We start from the raw sequence: 22,920 nt of genomic DNA, 5'->3' as shown, positions 1-22,920 counted from the left end.
CAAGCGTAAATAAGAACGACCCTCGAGCACGATCCTGGTTCCGAGCCCTTAGCGATACCCTAAGTCACAACCATAAAATAGGATTCTATTAATATCGAGTGATCAAAGGCTTCCAGACCAAGTCCTAGCCTCCTAGACCTCGGGTTCCACCAAACAGGGTAGTGGAAACAATCCTGATCCCTTAAGGTTGAGTTCCCATGCTCAAAACCTTCTAGGGGTCCAAAACCCCTTAAGAGCTGTAGCCCTATGCTGCGGCCTGGCTCCAACCAGAGGTCCAACCAGCCGACATGCCCCACGGCCCAACCATAGTGGCACCGCGGCCCGCCCTCATCCCTGGCTCCCATCTGTTCTAGAGGGCCATAACATACCAAGAACAGAGTCGCAGCCTGACCCTTTCGAACCCAAAAAACCTCCATTTCAACAACCAAATCTCATCCAATTTGACCCAAAATCATCCCAAAAACACAATTAAATCAACACAACAACTCAAATATGCTCCCAACAACAAAACCCAACAGAAAACTAGTCCCAAAACTCACTAAGCCACCAATTAAATATTTGAACTTTAAGAGCTCAAGAACACTTAAAACCAGCCATGAAAACTCAGAATTTAAATGCTAAAACCATAATTCAAAGCTTACCTCAATCTCTGTTTGAATCCACAAGCTAATATTGAGCTAATCTCCAAGTCTAGAGCTCCAATTCTTGTGAACCTAGACCAAAAATCCCTTGGTTCAATGGTTAGCTTTGAAGAGCTTCTTTAGAGAAAAAGAAGAGAGTAATTGGAGAGGGAGAGTCAGTTTCAGATAGAGCTTCTAAGTGTTTCCTATCTTTTGTCTTACCTAACTTAAGTCACTTAAGTTAATCCCAAGGCTCGGGGTACCAAAAACATCTTCGAGGGCAAAATGATAAATTTCCCCAATATTCCCCCCTAAACACTCTAATTTCAAATATATCTCCAATTATTTATTTCCATAACCCGATAACCAATTAAATATCTAATAACCAAAATACCCCTTGACTCTCCCGAGTCGGGTATTGGGTCCCGTTGTGACTTTCCTGCTAACTTGCTCCCTAGAATTGCCTCGTTCCGAATAGTTCAAATAATCCCACATAATAATGTGGTCTCTCACATATATCACATATATGCACACAGATACACATTTATGCAAGCAACGGGCCAAATTACCAAAGTCGCCTTTCTAATAAGAAGCGACCCACATGCATATTTAATATCCCTAAATATGCGCATTTAATCATAGTATCACATAATTCACATATTTACAACTAATATAACAATTAAACACGTAATTCCATATATTTCCATCCCGGCCCCCTAATCAAGGCCTTGAGCCTTATTAGGAAATTTTGGGACGTTACAACTATCTCCTCCTTACAAAAATTTCATCCTCGAAATTTTACTTGAACAGCTCGGGAAACTGAGCTCGCATATCTGCCTCCAGCTCCTAGGTCGCTTCCTCGACCCTGCTGTTACTCCATAATACCTTAACCAAAGGTATAGTCTTATTCCTCAAGACCTAGTCCTTCCTGTCAAGAATCTGAACTGGTTGCTCCTCATAGGACAAGTCTACCTCCAATTCCAAATCCTCATAACTCAGTACATGAGTTCCATCTGACACATACTTCCTCAACATGGAAATATGGAATACATTATGCACACTAGAAAGTGCAAGGGGTAACGCCAACCTGTAGGCCACCTGCCCGATCCTCTTCAGGATCTCAAACGGTCCTATGAACCTAGGGCTTAGCTTGCCTTTCTTCCCAAACCTCTTCACCCCTCTTAGAGGTGAAACCCTAAGGAAGACATAGTCTCCCACCCGGAACTCTACCTTCATCCGCCTCAGGTCATAATAGCTCTTCTGCCTACTCTGAGAAGCGAACATCCGAGCTCTAATCTTCTCGATAGCCTTAGTGGTCCTCTGAACAACATTCGAACCTAAATATTTCCTCTCACCTATCTCATTCCAGTGAATGGGCGATCTGCACTTCCTACCATATAGCATCTCATAAGGTGCCACTCTGATGGTAGACTGATAACTGTTGTTATAAGAAAATTCTATCAGAGGCAAATACTTATTCCAGGACCCTTCAAAGTCTAAAGTACACGCTCTCAGCATGTCCTCCAATATCTGAATAGTTCTCTCAGACTGGCCATCAGTCTGAGGATGATAAGCTATGCCGAACTTCAACTGTGTACCCATCGACCTCTACAAACTCCCCCAAAACTTGGAAGTAAAAATATGGTCCCTATCAGACATGATAGACCTTGGCGTCCCATGAAGGCAAACTATCTCTCTCACATTGAGATCTGCATACTGGTCAACTGGTAATTCGTCCTCACTGGTAGAAAATGAGCTGACTTCATGTATCGATCCACAATGACCCAAATAGAATTGTGCTGGCCCACTGTCCTAGGCAAGCCTACCACGAAATCCATCGTGATATCTTCTCACTTCCACTCTGGGATCTCCAGAGGTTGTAACAGTCCTGCCAGCCTATGATGCTTAGCCTTGACCTGCTGACAGGTCAGGCACCTCGCTACATACTCTGTCACATCCCTCTTCATCCTAGGCCACCAATATAATACTCTCATGTCCTGGTGCATCTTCGTGGTGCCTGGATGAAGAGAATACGGGTTGGTGTGAGATTCATCCAAAATCTCTCGTCTAATCTCGGTGTCCATCGGAACACAAATCCGACCTTTATACCTCAATTAACCCATACTTGACACCGAATAGTCCTTAGCTACTCCAGCTAAGACGTATTCTTTAACCTGCCCCAACTTTGGATCATCTAATTGTCTCTACTTGATTCTCTCCAAGAGAGTAGAATGTAAAGTGATATTGGCCAACCGACCCACCACTAACTCTATCCCCGCTCGAGTCATCTCATCAGCCAACTTCCTCGATATCTGTCTGGCACTATATAACTGTCCCGGCCCCTTCCGTCTCAAGGCATCTACTACCACGTTGGCCTTCCCAGGGTGATAGAGGATCTCACAATCATAATCCTTTACTAGTTCCAACCACGTCTCTGCCTCATGTTCAGATCCTTCTGAGTGAAAAAGTACTTCAGGCTCTTGTGATCAGTGTAGATCTCACACTTCTCACCATACAGGTAGTGCCGCCACACCTTCAGTGCAAAAACTACCGCATCCAGCTCTAAATCATGTGTGGGATATCTCCACTCATAGTCCTTCAACTGACGTGATGCATAGGAAATCACCTTCCCATTCTGCATAAATACACAACCTAGACCCTGTCTCGAAGTGTCACAATAAACCACAAATTTACCTTGATCTGTAGGAAGGCTCAAAACTGGTGCGGTGATCAAACTCTCCTTGAGCTTTTAAAAACTATCTTCACACTTGTCTAACCAAACAAATTTCTGATTCTTACGTGTCAACTCTGTCAATGATGAAGCAACCTTGGAGAACCCTTCCACAAAACGCTTGTAATAACCTGCCAAACCCAAGAAACTCCTGATCTCTAAAGTGTTCTTCGATCATGGCCAATCTCTGACTGCTTCAATCTTCTCTGGATCCACCTTAATACCATCTTTACTGACTATGTGACCCAAGAAAGTCATATGTGACAACAAAAACTCGCACTTCTTGAATTTCGCATACAACATGTGCTCTCTCAACCTCTGTAATACCAACCTGAGGTGATGCTCATGCTCTGTCTCCGTCTGAGAGTATATCAATATATCGTCGATGAAGACGATCACAAACTGATCCAAGTAATCCTTGAACACTCTGTTCATCAGATCCATAAATGTTGTTGGGGCATTAGTCAATCCAAATGACATCACCAAAAACTCATAATGCCCATACCTGGTGCGAAAAGTTGTCTTCGGTATATCTTCCTCCTTGATCCTCAGTTGGTGATAACCAGATCGAAGATCTATCTTAGAGAATACCGTTCTACCTTGTAACTGGTCAAACAAATCATCAATCCTTGGCAGAGGATATCTGTTCTTAATAGTCAACTTATTCAGTTCCCTGTAATCGATACACATCCTCAGATAACCGTCCTTCTTCTTCACAAAGAGAACCGGTGCGCCCTATGGCGAGAAACTAGGCCTAATAAAACCTAAGTCTAGTAACTCATGTAGTTGAACCTTCAGTTCCTTCAGCTCTGCTAGAGCCATTCTATAAGGTGCCCTAGACACTGGCTCTGCCCCTGGCGCCAATTCAATCACAAACTCAATCTCCCTGTGTGAGGTAACCTTGGCAAGTCCTCTGGAAACACATCCAGAAACTCACAGACTAACCGAGTCTATTCTGGTCCCACTGGCACGACCTGAGTGGTATCCACCACACTAGCTAAGAACCATATGCGTCCTCCTTACAACAGGTCTCTAGCTCTAAGTATTGATATCATAGGTATACGGGTTCCATGCACAGTGCCAACAAAAACAAAGGGGTCCTCACCCTCTGGCTCAAAAGTTACCATCTTCTTCTTACAGTCTATCGATGCCCCATACTTCTCTAGCCAATCCATACCAAGAATTATGTCGAAATCAGTCATCTCCAACTCCACCAAGTCAACTGACAACTCCCTGCCATCCACTGTAACTGGTAAAGACCTAATCCATCTTCTGGATACCACTAACTCTCCAGTAGGCAATATTGTACCAAACCCCACAGAAAAGAAATCACAAGGTTTACACAACCCATCTATAATCCTACTGGCAACAAAGGAGTGCGTAGCACCCAAATCAATAAGAACAATGTAAAAGGTTCCAGCACTAGAAAGTTGACCTGTAACCACCGAGGGACTAGCCTCGGCTCTCTCTGGGTCAAGGTGAACACTCGAGCTGGCTTCAGACTATCCACCTTCTTTGGCTCCTCCTTTCTAGCTCTCGGGCAATCCTTCTCAGGTGCCCCGTGATACCACAAACAAAACAGGCTCCTGCACCTAGGACACTCTGGGAATGCCCTCCATGACTCACCACCACCCTGGCGGCCCATCGGTATACCCTGTGGCCTCCTATCTGGCCTTGGAACTGAAACTGTATCTGGGGTCTTTCTCTTCTAATCACTAGGGCCTCCGCCCCTACCAAAACTTGGAAATGGAGGTCCCGGCCTCCTAGAATCCCTTATGGCTGCATTATCATGCCAGATCTTGTTCTCAGCACTCTCAGCTATAAGCACATTCTCCACAGCCTGTGCATAAGTAGTCACTCCTGGCACAGTAGTAATACGAACGTCCCGGGCTATCATAGGTTGTAGCCCCTGTAGAAATCTCTCTCTTCTGGTCCCATCAGTGGGCACTAGATCCCCAACAAACTTTGCCAATCTATCAAATTTCAGGGCATAATCGCTCATTGACATGTTACCCTGAAATAACCTGCTGAACTCCTCAGCCTTCGCAGCCTTAACTGAGTCATTGTAGTATTTCTCGTTGAACAAAGTTCTAAATTCCTCCCACTCCATTGTGGTAACTGCTCTAGTCTGGGATACCACCTCCCACCATATTCGAACATCCTCCCGAAACATATAAGTGGCGCATGCCACTCTCTTATTACCACCTACCCTCATAAAGTCCAAGATAATGGTTATCATGGTCATCCACTACTCAGCCTTCAGTGGATCAGAACTGCCTTAAAAAGCTGGGGGTGTTGCTTTCTGAATCTCTCATATAAGGGTTCCCACCTATCTCCCCTGTCTGGGGTTGTACAACTACCGATACCTCAGGTTGTACCACTGTTGGTATTACGGTCTGTAGGTTCCCTGCTGGAACCTGTTGCTGTCTCAAGAGGCGTAACTCTTCTTCCTGCCTATCTAACCTAGCTTGCATGTCAGTAAGAACTTGTTGCCAGTTCTCTGGAGCTGGCGGTGGGGCCTGGCCCTGAACATTCCCTTCACTAGCCTGTAACTCTTGGCCAGCCAGTCTCTCTGACCTTCGAGGGTTCATTCTGACACTCTATCCACCCTACAGAGATCAAATTGACCATTAGGTAAGTCATAACTATACCACTTGCTGCCTGACGATCCAAGATCATCAGATAAAATGCATATGCAATGCTAATAAGCATGCCATCACACAATAAATATACTCATTCATAGTGCTAATAAGCACCTCTTGATATCCATCAGCAAATAACAATACACATAGGCATATCCAAGTATTTTTCACAAATCCAACATAGCTAATTGATAACTCTACAAACTAGAGTTATTTTACCATTTTTTATGTGCTAATTGTTGCTTAGTTCTTGAGTTTTTAATTGATTTATTAAGCTTTTAGGTAATTTTGAATTTATTGGGTTTATTTTGATTTTATATATTTTTGTGTGTTTTTATAGTTATTTTGTTGTAAAATGTTGTAGTTAATTATTTGAATTATTGTTGTTTAATTTGAGGTAAAAAAAGGTTGTATTATTGAACTTAAATGTTAAATATAAATTAAGTTATAATTAATATTTTCAAAGAATTAATTTGATTTATTTTATAGTTGAAAATATTTTATTATGATTTATTTTATATTTATTTTGTAGGGAATTTATTTCATTTTTTGGGCTTTGAAAAGTAAGGAAAACAAAGAAAAACAAATGGCAAAATTGAAAAAATGCTCACCAGCTGTACACCACCAGCCCAATTGTTGAGACCTCTGCCTCTGTCCAGCAGCTCCTGGGCCCATCTCCACCAGAAGCCCCATCCAGCCCACCCGCCTCAGCCAAGCTCCTCAGTCTCCTCCAGCCCGCCTGCCTCCCTTCAGCAAACCCAGCAGCCCAGGAGTCCACCAGGCCAGCCCGTCTTCCCCAGCCCAAGGCCCGATTCCATCCTTCCTTCATCTCACATCTGCACCCAGCCGAAGCCCACCTTGGGCCAGTCAGCTCCCAACCGAACCCAACTGCCTCAGCAGCCTCCCAGCCGCCTGAACCACTCTACCCAGCCATCCAACCAGCCACCAATATTCCTCTTGAGCCCACAATATATTTTTGTCCCCCTATGTCCAAAAATGCCAACTTTTTACCCAATTTTCCCACACATTTTACCCCAAAATCATCATTACACCCTATAATTTACCCCTTGTTTAACGCCCAAATCGTGACAACCACTAAGCGGTGGTTGTAGTATAATCGGGCGGTCGACCCACAAGGAGGTAACCTAAAATCAAAAGATTAGTAGAAAATAACACAAAAAGTTAGTAACAAGAAATAAATAAAATTGTAAATGAAAAGAGGTTTGAGATTTTGGTATTGTCTTTTTGAAAAGGTGATAAAATGAGATAAGTGAAATAAATGTAAGATGTAATCAAGAGTTTGAGAAAAGGAAAGGTTTCAAGAATCATCCATATGCTTGTTTAGTTACTTGGTTACTTGATTTACAAAAATGCACAAGTAAATAGTTCACATCCCAACATATACTTGGAAAATCTAACTTTAAAGTCCATATTCTTTTCTAACAAAAGTTCATTTGAGTTATAAAGTTCTCTACTTTAAAAGCACAATGTTAATCTTATGAAAAATCTAAAAATGGCAAAATACCCAAGGGCAATAATGCAATAGAAGATTAGACATAAAATTATGTATCAATATTACTTTTACTAATTAGAAGTACATAGAAAGAGCATGACTAATTCTATATACTATTAGCATAAGTAAATAAAGATAACAAAATAGAGATGGAGATGAAAGAACATAAATAACTCAAATATTTTACATTAAGAACATAGTAAATCAAAGTAGCAAAATAACATCACTAGCATATGGAATCACCCCTAACCTTCCTAGGAAGATTAGGCCATTATGCTCATGATTCTCACAAAATTCTAAGAAGAAAGTGAGTAGAAATTTTACTATAGTTTCTTTACTCGAAAAATTACATACATAATGTGAAGAAGGAGTCCCTATTTATAGATGGAGAAAATGACTAAAAAGAAATTAAACAACAAAATGGGGTTTACAAAATAAATCTAAAATATTAATAATAAAATATGATTTTGAAAAATCAAATCTTATTATTAATATTACCCTAGCTATTTTGGTGTATGGTCATTTTTCCCTTTTTTAAAATACCACAAAAACATGAGCTTTAAAGCTCAAAATAACAATTTTGCAAAGCCCAATACCCACAAAACATGGATTGAAAGTGGCTGGTGACACAAGAGGGTTTTGACCCATTTTCAGCCAATGAAAATGTGACACGTAGGCAGGCTGCTGAGCTATTGGGCAGCTGGGCTCTTTGGGCCGAACTGGGCTTGGGCGTGAGATGCTGCTAGGAAGGGAGTTGGGCTTCAGCTGCTTCAGGCACGTGGGCTGGCTGGGAGAAGCTTGGGTGCTCTGGGGAGTTGGAAGGAAAGAGGCTTCGGTGGGCTTGCTGAAAATGGGCTGGTCACGTTGGAGGAAAGCTACTGAAGGGAGCTGATGGACACGTGGCGCGTTTTGGAGGCAGCAGCTGGGCAGCTAGGCGATGCGTGGCGGCTTCTGGCGATGACACCTGGCGGTTGGGCAAGGAGAAAAAAAAATGGCAGATGTTGCTGGGCTTGGGCCTTCGGATTGGGCTGGCTTTGTCTCAAGAAAAATGTCATTTTTCTCTTCTCTTTTTCAGATTTAATTGTTTTCTTTTATCTTAATTTCAAAGCGCCAAAATACAACTTTAACTCCTACAAAATAACAATAAATTAAATCATAATCAAATATTTTCATTTATAAAATAAATCATATTAATTCTATGAAAATATTAATTAAAACTTAATTTATTTTGACTATTAAAATCAATAAATGTGAATTTTCACCACTAATTTATATCAAGTTTTTGGCGCCGTTGTCAGGGAGTTGTAAGAAAAAAAAATGAAATTTATCTCAAGGTTAGTAAATTCTTCTACTAGTTATTTTAATTTTTGCACTTAAAAGAAAAAAAAACTATATATACAAAAATATAAAAAATATATATTTATATAAAATTAAAAAAAAGATAAAAAGAAAATTTGGGACGGTTCTACCACCCATAAAAAAAAACACTTGCTTATATTTCTATATTTATTATTATTTTTTAGTTGACGGCACTTGTGCCTCCTATCTATCTTTTCAATTTTTATAGTCGATAGCACTTGTGCCTCCTAATTTTGTTATAATTTTCTTTATTTATCTTGTTGTTAGTTTTATTTATTTATTGCAAGTTACTAGTTGATGGCAATTTTGCCTCCTAGTCTTTTATCTTATGTTTTAGTTGATGGCACTTGTGCCTCCTAATTTTTACCTGAATTTTATTATGTTTGATGGCATGCTATGCCTCCCTACTCTTGCCTAATTGTTGATAGTATTATTTAATTTTACCTTATTCTTCGTTGTCTTTTATCATATTATTGTGAAAAAAAATACCTGAAAAGAAAACTTAGAAAAAAATACTTGAAAAAAAACTTAAATCTTGTCCTAGCTCTTGTTTTCATTTCTTAATATTATTTATGTTATCTTAATTTTAATTTATTTTAATATTTTTTTATGTTTAGTACTCTTCTTAATTTCTGTTATAATTGTTTTTCTCTTTTTTTTTTTAAAAAAATCTCTTGAAATGGATCTGTACGCCCTGATTTTCCCACGGGCTGATTAGCGAGCTGAGCTGCGGCCTAATCATGGTTATCTCGTGGACAACCCCAAAACCGGAGCTGCCATCATAAAGATCGTACCTGTTGCGATAATTTTGCTATGCAAGTGCACACAGTCGCAAATTCGTAATAAACTGGTAAAACCAAGTATCGTCCTCAAGGACTGATTTACCAATTACCAGTCAATTAATTTCTTGTTCTATTTGATGAGTTGAAATTCTTGATTTTTGTAAAATACAACACAAGTAACAATAAAGTGCAAAAATAATAATCGACAATTAAATAGAATAATAACTAATAGTAAAACTTTTACTTTAATCACTGAGAAACAATTAGGATATTCAATCTCATCAACTATCCTTCCTATTATTCCCTAATGCAAAATGTGAATTCTTCTTATTTTTTACCTACTTCAATTAACAAGTTGATACAGCAGCCTATAATCATACCATGAATTATAAACTCAACCTAGGTGACAATTTCCTATATTTCTATGGTAAATTGAACCACAAAGGTAGCATTAATTTCCACAACTTAACAACAGTTACACAATTAATTCAGATACTTTCGTTCTAAATCAAAATTATGTCCAATATAACCAAAGCATAATTAAATCTCACTTCTCAGATTTTGACTTAAAAACATATGAATATGACTAAAGATGGCCAATCAATAATCACTCTATAAGAACAGATTATATGGAATTGAAGAAGATTGAAGAAGAGGAAATTAAAATTGCATTAGGTCATAACAGAAATTCAAGAGATTCAATTGAACATCCTAAACAGAAAATTAGCTCATAGTCATGGTGCTAATCACAACAGAAATTAAAGATAACATTAGGAAGAAAAACATGTAAAAATACTCTAAGCTTGAGCCTTCAAAACCAGAACTTCTCCCTTCGTCCGTACGTCCATTTTCCTTCTCCTTTTCGTCATTAAAACCTAGGATCTCAAACTTTAAAGAGGCGGGCCGCGGCTCTACATACACTATGCCGCGGCCCGTGTCCACATTCCTGGGCAAAAAGCCCTTTCCATGCCGCGGCTCTCTGAAGCCATGCCGCGGCCCGCATCATCGTTTTCTGGGCAGAGTGCCCATCCATGCCGCGGCTCTATCTAGCCATGCCGCGGCCCGAAGACTTCCTGAAAAACAATGCTTCTGTTTCCCACCTAGCCGCGGCTCCCCTTTGCTCATGCCGTGGCTCTTAAGGGAATTCTCAATTCTTCAAGTTTTCATCCCAAATTTTCACCAACACTTCCAAATTGTGTTAAAAACCATTCTTGATCGAAATATGATGAAAAACTCAGTTATTTCTTCCCTTTCTTTGGCATTTTCTTCCACATGCTCAATTCTTCCTGACATTCACATAAACAACCAGACAAAGCATAAACCCGCGCTAAATGAAGGAAAAACAAAATAAAAGACTACTAAAAACATCACCAAAACATAATAAAAACTAGACTCAACAAACTTCCCCAAACTTAACCTTTACTCGCCCTCGAGTAAAGACCAAGTTAAACTAACAAAAAGAAACAAACACAAACGAACAAGCTAAACCATCATTACCATCTACACTGCTTTGCCAAAACTCATGAAATCTCAATTGCAATATTTATAACCAGAATTCCAGCTCAATTGCCTTAAAGTCCAACTTAAACAATTCAAATAGGGAAATCAATAATATATCATGAAAATGACTACAACACTTAGATTCTATCATATATGCTCAACTCATTCCAGACAATTCCACAAACCAACTCTACAATATGCTTGCATTACTTGACCTTCTCCACTAATGTCAACAACACATGTTTTGAAATCGAAAGGACTTTCACAGGTTATAGTGTTAGGCTTAGGTAAGGGTAGATGAAATTCTCATTTAGGCTCAGTCGTTACCATAAGCATAAAAACTTTGAAACCCACCAAATTTCTCTTTACCACACCAAAAATCACCCTTTTATACAATTAGAGAGAAAGATTACAACACTTTTCATTATTTTCTTCTTTTTTTTTTTTAGACTTATCCCTTTTTTTTTTCAAATCACACTCCCCCAAACTTATTATTTTCTATATATATATATGATCAAGGAGTGTGACAAAGTGATATTATTATTTTTTTTCAAAGACTTCTCTCTCTTTTTTTTTTTTTTTTTTACAATCATACTATATTCCAATCATACCAATTTCTTACTATTTTTCCTTCTTCTTTCCCACAGATTATGTGCTTATGATAACAAAAGGAAAGGAAAACAAAAATAAAGAAGTTAAGAAATTTAGGCTCAAATAGTATGATCAAGAACAAAAACCAAGTTCAAGGCTCAAAAGGGTAACTAAGGATAATTAACTCAAGGTCGGCTTGAAAGGCACAATCGATCCAATAAAATTGCCTAAATCACTTTTCTAAACACATGTCATCACGAATTTCGCCTCAAAAGCCAAATAATGCAAGTTCTATTAGATTCAAATTGTCATTCCACCAACCCTAGTCAAACACATATAATACAATCCAAAATGTTGTCTTTTCAAAACATATTAAGAATTTCCCACAAAACTTTTTAAATTCAACTCTAAAACAATTGAACCAAGCACACAGTTGAATTCAATTTCCTTTTCACGAGCAAAGACAAAGCAACTACAAACAAGAATGATGGTTTAACATTTACACTAACCACAGAAAATAACACAACAGACTAAAGAAAACTAAACTAAACAACGCAGAAAACAAAAATAAAACAAAATAAGCCCCCCCCCCCCCCCCCCCCCCCAAACTTAAGATGCACATTGTCCCCAATGTGATAAAGAAAAGAACAAGGGAAGAGAACTTACCTGACGCCACATCAGTATGGCGGTGGAGGTGGTGGAGGTGGCCACTGATATGGAGTGTACTGTGGTGGTGGAGTGAAATAATTCTCATCAGCTGAACTCATAGTCCACCTCGTGACCAAAGTATTCAACTCCTCAATGTGAGCCCGCCCATATTCATTTTGTTGCACCATAAAGTCATTATAGTGCTGATTTTCCGCCTGCTGCGATTGGATTAAATACTGATTTTGTTGAATAATGTAATCCAATCGCGCATGCGTACGTTGCGTGTACTCGTCAATCGGTCCTCCAATTGCCAAATTTTCAGGTGGGTTGCTGGGACCCGCTTCTTCTACTTCCTCCTCCTCAGCTTGATCCGGATCCCCTGTTTCATCAGTCCGGCTGCGCTTATTTGGCTGAGTCGAGGCAGGCTGCGTAAGCGAAGCTGGAGGGAAGGCCGTAAACAAGGTCTGATTGATTGCTCCCATTGGCCTCCGGACTAGATCGCTGGGAGAGGTTGGTACCTCATAGGTGTTGCATAAATTCGAGAGGAAGGTACCATGGGCGACACCAGCTGTAGTGTTGAATCTACTGATGTTGCGAATGCTATAGCGAATAATGCGGCCCACATCGACCTTCTTTTGGGTCATGATAGCATACACTAACAAACAACGCTCTCGATCAACAGAAGACAGATGAGACGTCGGCAGTAAACGTGCACTCACAAAATAAACCCACGCCTTTGCAACTGGGTTTAGCTGCCACCTGAACAACTCTTTGGGCCTCCCATTATGATAACTGAAACGTGCCCCTTCCATACTCAAGACCGCAGCCACCGCTTCATAGTCTGGCTCCTCGAAATGGGCCAACTGCCAGTGTTCATCCTCTTGTGCAGAAAAAGAGGGAAGACCCAGTAATTGGTTGAATGCATAGGCTGTTGTAGGCACCAATTTGCCCCTGACAAAATTATTCTGCTCTGCATCTTGATATGAAAAGTTGGCGAAAAATTCATATATAATAGAGCAGTTGGCTGAATCCACATAGGTCGAGTCACAAAACAAATTCCATTTACGTCGCACTATTTCAGCTTTGATAAGTTCATAGCCAGGGTGTTGTACAGCAGGGGCCTCATTAAAGTCAAACCCCCTTTCCCTTACCACCGATCTTTTATAAATCTTTTTAAACAACTCGGCAGCGTCCTTATTAACAAATAAATTAGTGTCATACTCAGCTGGGGTAGATGGTGTTGGTGGTGGCTGAGTGCGTGATGAGGATGCTTTCTTGGAGGAGGTGCCTCTAGGGGGATTTCGCTTAGGACCCATAGTTTCTTTCAAAAATAACCAACTAAATCCCCAAATATGCTCTCAAGAACTTGACTATAATTTCTGTTTGGTGTCACTCCCCCCAAACTTACTAATTAACACAATCAATAGCCCCAAACACTAATTACAACAATCAACAATTGGCAAAACCCTTAATCTTCTCTCAAGAACAACAAAGAACAATCCACAACACCACAATGCAATCTAATCTCCAATCAAAAGCATTAGAATAGAGAAGATACACTTACTTGAATAGCACAGAAATTCTTTTTTTGGTCTCCTTGACTGATGGAAGTCTAAAAAAAATAGAGAGAAAAAGAAGTTTGGAGTGTGATGGAGATTGTGAGAGTGAATGAATGAGACAATGGCTGATTTAGGGCTTTTTATCCCAATTTTCGGACTAGGGCCGCGGCATTACCTTGACTATGCCGCGGCCCGCATCAAATTTCCAGGTTGGAATGCCGCGGCCCTCTCAAACATATGCCGCGGCCCGCCTTGTTATTCTGGGAAAATTGGGGCTTAATGCCGCGGCCCTCCTCAGCCATGCCGCGGCCCGCCCCTATACTGCCAAATCCGTGGGCCTCTGGAACCCCCAATGCCGCGGCATCATATGGCTATGCCGCGGCCCTTAAGGAATTTTTGATTTTTTTGATTTTTTAAAGTTTTTTTTTCATTTTTCACGTTTTTCACGATTCTAAAAGTCTAAAAATAAACCAAATATCCATTGTTTACAAATATAAAAGTAAAATAAATAACAAGTAAAATATAGGGTGCCTCCTACAAGCGCTGTCGTTAACGTCATTTAGCCGGACGCTGAATCCCTCTTCAGAGAGGCTTCAGAAGGAGGATAGACTTCGCTTGATCAAAACTACCACCCAAGTAGGGCTTCAATCTCTGACCATTGACTTTAAAGGAATCACCTGAGTTGCCCCGAACTTCTACAGAACCATATGGAAAAACTTGAACTACAGTGAATGGCCCTGACCATCTTGACTTCAGTTTGCCAGGAAACAGCCGCAGTCTTGAATTGAAAAGAAGTACCTGCTGCCCTGGTTGGAACTCTTTTCTGATTAAGTTCTTGTCATGCCAAGCATTTGTTCTTTCTTTATAGATCTTGGCATTCTCATAAGCCTCATTTCTGAACTCGTCAAGTTCATTCAGTTGCAACAATCTTCTTTCACTAGCGGCACTCCAATCATAATTTAACTTTTTCATAGCCCAAAATGCCCTATGCTCCAATTCGACTGGTAGATGACATGCTTTACCAAACACTAACCTGTAAGGGGACATGCCTATTGGTGTTTTGAATGCAGTTTTGTATGCCCAAATCACATCATCTAACTTTTTCGACCAATTTTTCCTCGAACTGTCAACGGTCTTCTCAAGGATGCTCTTGATTTCTCTGTTCGAAACTTCAGCTTGCCCATTTGATTGAGGATGGTAAGGCAAAGCTTTTCGGTGATAAACTCCATAACGAGCCAACAGTGCATCCAGTTGCTTATTCACAAAGTGTTTCCCTTCATCACTAATCAGAGCTCGGGGAGTGCCAAATCTAGTAAAAATATGTTTATGCAGAAAATTAAGCACAGTTTTACTATCATTGGCTCTAGTTGCTGCAGCCTCCACCCATTTGGATACATAATCCACTGCCAATAGAATATATTCATTGTTGTAAGACGGTGGAAAAGGCCCCATGAAATCGATGCCCCATACGTCAAACAGTTCCACCTCAAGAATCCCTTGTAGAGGCATTTCGTTTCTCCTCGAGATATTGCCAGTTCTCTGACATCTATCACAAGCCTTGACAAAAACATTGGTATCCTTGAATAATGAAGGCCAATAGAAACCGCTTTGTAATACCTTAGCTGCCGTTCTTGATGCTCCAAAATGCCCTCCACATTGTTGAGTATGACAGTGATTAAGAATGGACTGCATCTCTTCTTCAGGAACACACCTTCTGATAATCTGATCAACACAGTGCCTATAGAGAATAGGTTCCTCCCAATAATAGTGTTTCACCTCAGAAAAGAATTTCTTTAATTGCTGCTTTGACATTTCAGAAGGCACAATTTTTGCAACCAAAAAGTTCACTATGTCTGCAAACCACGGGACAGTTAATGTCTTACTTACCCCAAACAACTGCTCATCAGGAAAGTGATCATTGATTTGCACTGCTTTCTTGCTTTCAGTCTCCTCCACCTCAAGTCTAGAGAGATGATCAGCTACCACATTCTCACTGCCCTTCTTGTCACGAATCTCCATGTCAAATTCTTGAAGCAACAGAATCCATCTAATCAGGCGGGGCTTGGCATCTTTCTTTGACATCAAATATTTAATGGCAGAGTGATCAGTGTAGACAATCACCTTGTTGCCAATCAGATATGGTCTAAATTTGTCGCAAGCAAACACAATAGCTAGCAACTCTTTTTCTGTAGTGGCATAATTCAGCTGAGCATCATTTAGAGTCCGACTAGCATAGTAAATAGAACTGAATACCTTGTCAATCCGCTGTCCCAGAACTGCCCCCACTGCGTAATCACTGGCATCACACATCAACTCAAAAGGCAATTCCCAATTCGGAGCTATCACAATTGGAGCAGAAATAAGCTTTTCTTTCAAGAAATTGAACGCCCTCAAACATTCGTCATTAAAATCAAAGACAACTCCATTCATAAGCAGATTCGAGAGAGGCTTAGACACCTTTGAGAAATCTTTGATGAATCTTCGATAGAACCCAGCGTGACCAAGAAAACTTCTAACTCCTTTGACTGAAACTGGTAGAGGCAGCCTTTCAATGGTAGAAATTTTTGCTCTATCTACCTCAATTCCCTCACTTGAAATTTTATGGCCAAGAACGATCCCCTCTTTCACCATAAAATGGCATTTCTCCCAATTCAACACCAGATTAGCCATCTCACAACGACGCAGCACGTTCTCCAAATTACCCAAACAGAGGTCGAATGATGAGCCAAAAACAGAGAAATCATCCATGAAAATCTCAATACACCGGTCTACCATGTCTGAAAATATGGCCATCATGCACCTTTGAAATGTTGCAGGGGCATTGCACAGTCCAAATGGCATTCTCCTGAAAGCAAATGTGCCATAAGGACATGTGAAGGTTGTTTTCTCTTGATCCTCTGGTGCAATAGCGATCTGATGATACCCAGAATACCCATCCAAGAAACAGTAGTAGCTATGGCCTGCCAATCTGTCAAGCATCTGATCAAGGAAAGGCAAAGGAAAATGATCCTTCCTTGTTACCTTATTGAGCTTGCGGTAGTCTATACAAATCCGCCACCCCGTTACAGTTCTTGTTGGAATGAGTTCATTGTTCTCATTTTTCACTACAGTCATTCCACCCTTCTTAGGTACCACTTGCACAGGGCTCACCCATGCACTGTCAGAAATTGGGTAGATCACCCCAACATCCAACCATTTAAGAATTTGCTCAAGTACTAAATCCTTCATGGCTGGATTGAGTCTTCTCTGGGCCTCTATGGATGGCTTGCTATTCTCCTCCAATAAGATTTTATGCATCACTGTCGCTGGGCTTATTCCTCTAATATCTGCCAAGGTCCACCCAATGGCCAATTTATGCTCCCTTAGAACCCTCAACAGTTTCTCCAATTCTACCTTTGACAGGTCAGCTGACACAATGACCGGTAAAGTTTCATTCTCTCCCAAATAAGCATATTGCAAGTGATCTGGGAGGACCTTTAGTTCCAACGGTGGTGGCTGTTGAATGGAGGTTAACGGTTTATCAGTCGCATCCGCTAATTCTTGAAACTTCTTCCAATATGGTTGGAAAGAGTTGATCCAATTTACACATTCTCTGATCTCAGCATCCTCATCATCATCGCCTTCATCACCCAATAATACTGCCTCTAAGGCATCACTGCTCATCCTTCTCTTGGAGACTGCCTTTTCTATCACATCCACACTAAAGCAACTGTCACTAGCCACCGGATACTTCATAGACTTGAAGACATTAAAGACCACCTCATCTCCTTGAACTCTAAGCTTAAGCTCTCCTTTTTGAACATCAATAAGAGCTTGGCCTGTGGCTAGAAATGGCCTACCAAGAATAATAGGGACATCTGTGTCCTCCTCCATGTCCAGAACAATAAAGTCAGCGGGAAATATGAACTCATCCACTTTCACAAGAACATCCTCAATAATACCTCGTGGATGTGTTAACGATCGGTCTGCGAGCTGTAAAGTGACAGTTGTTGGTTTTGCCTCCCCCAAACCAAGTCTTTTAAACACCGATAAGGGCATCAGATTGATACTTGCCCCCAGATCACATAAGGCGTGCTTGCATTCAAACTTGCCAATGGTGCAAGGTATGGTGAAACTCCCCGGATCTCTCAGCTTTTGGGGTAACTTCCTTTGTAAAATAGCGCTGCACTCTTTAGTGAGTGCTACAGTCTCATAGTCCTCCATTCTCCATTTCTTTGACAAAATCTCCTTCATGAACTTAACATAACTGGGCATCTGCTCCAAGGCCTCAGCAAAAGGAATGTTTATGTGCAGCTTTTTAAACACCTCAAGAAACTTAGAAAACTGTTTATCAAGGGTAGTCTTTCTAAGCCTCTGAGGGTATGGAACTCTAACTGGCTGCTCAATGACAACTGGGGGACTCTGTTCTGACTTCTGATGGTCTTCAGTAACCCTTTCTGACTCAGACTGTGCACCCATCTCTTTTTTCTGAACCATTGCCTGTGGAGGTCTAGGCTGCTCTGTTTGCTTCCCACTCCTCAGAGTAATTGCCTGAACTTGCTCCTTGGGGTTGACTTCAGTATTACTAGGCAAGTTTCCCTGGGGTCTGTTATTGAGCATATTGGCCAACTGCCCAACCTGTGTCTCAAGGTTTCGAATGGAGGATCTGGTCTCAGTCATAAATTGAGTCTGTGTATTAGTAAGAGTCAACAAGGCAGCTTGCAGTTCATTAGGTCTCTCAGGTTGAGGCATTGATTGTTGAGGCCTAGGCTGCAGTGATGACGAAGCTTGATTCATAGGTGGCTGAGGCATGTTATTCTGAAACTGGCCCTGAAACGGAGGTTGTTGGCCTTGATTATTCTTCCACGAAAAATTTGGATGATTTCGCCACCCTGGATTGTAGTTGTTGGAGAATGGATTGTTGAGTGGCCTCTGAAAATTTCCCACCGCCTGAACTTGAGCATGATCCATTGGGGTGTTATTCATACAGATAGGGCACTGATCGACAGAATGAGCACCACCACACATTTCACACCTCACTGCCATCTGAACCGCATTAGCAGATACATTGCTCTGTTGCAACTGCTTGGTCAAAGAGGCTACTTGCGCTGTTAAAGCAGTAATTGCATCTAGCTCATGCACCCCAGCTATCTTTCTGACTCCTGATGATCTCTCCTCAGACCACTGATGGTTGTTTGTAGCCATGTCCTCCAGCAGCTCATAAGCACCAGTTGCGCTCTTGCTCATAAAAGTGCCACCCGCTGCAGCATCAATAATGGTTCTGGTTGTCGGACATAAACCATTGTAGAAATTCTGTACTAGCATCCACTGTTCAATGCCATGATGAGGACATCTTCTCAGGAGTTCCTTAAACCTTTCCCACGCCTCATACAATGACTCTCCGTCATTCTGGCAAAAGTTATTTATCTCTCCCCTCAATTTAGCAGCCTTGGACGGAGGGAAGAATTTGGACAAAAATTTCTGAGCTAGATCTTGCCAGGTGACGATAGAGTTTGGCTGCAGAGAGTTCAGCCAAATTTTTGCTCTATCCCTTAGAGAAAATGGGGAAAGCCTGAGCTTGATTGCGTCATCACTCACTCCATTATATCTGAAGGTCCCACATAACTCCAGAAAATTGGACAAATGGGTGTGAGGATCTTCAGAGGGTAACCCATTGAATTGCATAGAAGATTGCACCATTTGTAGAATAGCGGGCTTTATTTCAAAGTTGTTGGCCTCTACAGTTGGTGGGCATATACTATTTTGTACTCCCGTCAGAGAGGGTAGCACATAATCTCGCAGGCTCCTCTCAGCATTGGGTTGAGCCTGAACCCCTCATACAACTCCAGGAGTTTGAACATTCCTGCCATCCCCTTCATTCTGTGCCATCTTTATAGATTTATGGGCCTCTCTCTTCTTCTTTCTGATTTGATTGCAAGACTTCTCAATCTCAAGATTCAGAGGAACAAGTGTGTCCTTTCCTTTTCTGCCACGCATATACCAAAATTCACCTGAGATAGACAAATTAAGTAACTAAACAGATTAGAAACGAGAGAAATTAAAATCAAATTAGAATAAAAATTAATTAGACTGATATTGATAATTTTCAGTCCCCGGCAACGGCGCCAAAAACTTGTTGCGATAATTTTACTATGCAAGTGCACACAGTCGCAAATTCGTAATAAACTGGTAAAACCAAGTATCGTCCTCAAGGACTGATTTACCAATTACCAGTCAATTAATTTCTTGTTCTATTTGATGAGTTGAAATTCTTGATTTTTGTAAAATACAACACAAGTAACAATAAAGTGCAGAAATAATAATCGACAATTAAATAGAATAATAACTAATAGTAAAACTTTTACTTTAATCACTGAGAAACAATTAGGATATTCAATCTCATCAACTATCCTTCCTATTATTCCCTAATGCAAAATGTGAATTCTTCTTATTTTTTACCTACTTCAATTAACAAGTTGATACAGCAGCCTATAATCATACCATGAATTATAAACTCAACCTAGGTGACAATTTCCTATATTTCTATGGTAAATTGAACCACAAAGGTAGCATTAATTTCCACAACTTAACAACAGTTACACAATTAATTCAGATACTTTCGTTCTAAATCAAAATTATGTCCAATATAACCAAAGCATAATTAAATCTCACTTCTCAGATTTTGACTTAAAAACATATGAATATGACTAAAGATGGCCAATCAATAATCACTCTATAAGAACAGATTATATGGAATTGAAGAAGATTGAAGAAGAGGAAATTAAAATTGCATTAGGTCATAACAGAAATTCAAGAGATTCAATTGAACATCCTAAACAGAAAATTAGCTCATAGTCATGGTGCTAATCACAACAGAAATTAAAGATAACATTAGGAAGAAAAACATGTAAAAATACTCTAAGCTTGAGCCTTCAAAACCAGAACTTCTCCCTTCGTCCGTACGTCCATTTTCCTTCTCCTTTTCGTCATTAAAACCTAGGATCTCAAACTTTAAAGAGGCGGGCCGCGGCTCTACATACACTATGCCGCGGCCCGTGTCCACATTCCTGGGCAAAAAGCCCTTTCCATGCCGCGGCTCTCTGAAGCCATGCCGCGGCCCGCATCATCGTTTTCTGGGCAGAGTGCCCATCCATGCCGCGGCTCTATCTAGCCATGCCGCGGCCCGAAGACTTCCTGAAAAACAATGCTTCTGTTTCCCACCTAGCCGCGGCTCCCCTTTGCTCATGCCGTGGCTCTTAAGGGAATTCTCAATTCTTCAAGTTTTCATCCCAAATTTTCACCAACACTTCCAAATTGTGTTAAAAACCATTCTTGATCGAAATATGATGAAAAACTCAGTTATTTCTTCCCTTTCTTTGGCATTTTCTTCCACATGCTCAATTCTTCCTGACATTCACATAAACAACCAGACAAAGCATAAACCCGCGCTAAATGAAGGAAAAACAAAATAAAAGACTACTAAAAACATCACCAAAACATAATAAAAACTAGACTCAACAGTACCTCCTTAGCTCGAGGTAGCCTAAGGGTTCGCCTCTGATAGCTTAAGGACAGGGTCCGGGCTCTGAAGGCCGAAGGTCGAGTTAAGTATCTAGCGCGTGGTACGAGCTCGAGTTGGAGGCTATGACCCTTTGTAAAGTCAACACACGCAAGGTAAACGTGCATATATCAGACATCACGTGTCTGATATGCCCTTGACTTCTTGGACACGCAGCAGGAACGTGCGTATTCAGACACCCACGACTGGGTTGGGCCGTGCGACCCAATATCTCCTTACCTATTGATTTGACCACACTTATGTGTCAGGTTTAGGAATTAATCACGATTGTCACAGAATTGACATGATAGGTAAGAAGGTCACGGGATGACCTTCTTACCAACTCCCAGGTGCCTTCTCCTATAAATATGGAGACCTTGGGAGTTAATGGGGGTTGGAGGCTCTCTTGTAAGAAATATCCTGTAATCGTATACCCAAAAGATAGCAATAACATTGACTAGTGGAGTAGAAGGATTTTAACCTTTGAACCACTTAAAAAACGTGTCTTGAGTCACCATTTTCATTTCCTAAGATCATACATCTGTTTCGGTTCAACTTAAGCACTAATCCCTTTCTCTTATTTTCTTAATTACCTGTTGGCGAAGAACCGCGTCAACAGTTTGGTGCTTTCATTGAGAGCAAGTTCGATTAAGTGCTGTCGCAAACATCCAACTATGGTGACTACTCGATCCAGGCACGGTAATGAGGCAGAACAGCATGATGGGCAGGAGGCTCATCATACTACCATCCCTGGTGAACAAGTTCCTGAAGCCCAGCAGCGGCTAGGAAAGCAGCCGGCGGGCCAAGATGACACCGGAAGTTCGGCGCCCCGGCCACCTAATCCAAACCCGTGTTATTACACGGCGGTGGAGATGGAGAACGCTCAGCTAAGGAGCCAGCTAGCAATAGCTAGCCAGCAGATCAAGGATATGTTGGCCCGACTACCCCCTCTCACAACCGACGCTAACGTCGAAGAGAGGCAAGGCGAGGCTCCTAAGTCTCGCCGGGGTAACCGGTCCAGGCATAGCCGCTCGGACAGATTTCCGACAGCCAACTTCACTCCTTCATCACACCATCGAGAGGCAAACTTCGAAGAAGTGCCTGGAGCCAGGCAACAGCAATACAGCCATTTGGTCAGGACGTCGACTCCTAGCTCCCAACCATCCTCGAGAGCGCCCAGGGGAGCTCGAGGAAATTCCCGAAGGAGATCCGACGAGGGCTCGCAGCATCAGCCCATCCCCAGCCACCGTCCTGCGCCTCGTCCAGATTGCCAGGCACAGGATCAGCAGGTTGGCAGGGCCGAAAGCCCCCCACCAAACTTGATCCGTCCAGAAGGAACTAGGATCGCCTCTCCAGTCAGGCATCCTCCGTCTCCAATCAGATTTCCATCTCCTCCTCGACCCGTCCGAGATATTCCAGCCTACGGAAGTAGCAAGAG

General features: G+C 41.3%; 1 non-coding gene across 1 annotated transcript; it reads left to right on the top strand.

Moving 5' to 3' along the window:
• The first annotated feature begins 19,259 nt into the window (after positions 1–19,259).
• LOC133793185 (small nucleolar RNA R71) lies at positions 19,260–19,366 on the top strand. The gene has a single exon (XR_009874642.1). It is a non-coding gene; the product is annotated as a small nucleolar RNA R71 (small nucleolar RNA).
• Positions 19,367–22,920: the final 3,554 nt, after the last annotated feature.

This window comes from Humulus lupulus, chromosome 7, assembly GCF_963169125.1.
Source record: "Humulus lupulus chromosome 7, drHumLupu1.1, whole genome shotgun sequence".
In the NCBI taxonomy this organism is placed as follows: Eukaryota; Viridiplantae; Streptophyta; class Magnoliopsida; order Rosales; family Cannabaceae; genus Humulus; species Humulus lupulus.
This window is presented reverse-complemented; position numbering and strand designations above follow the sequence as displayed.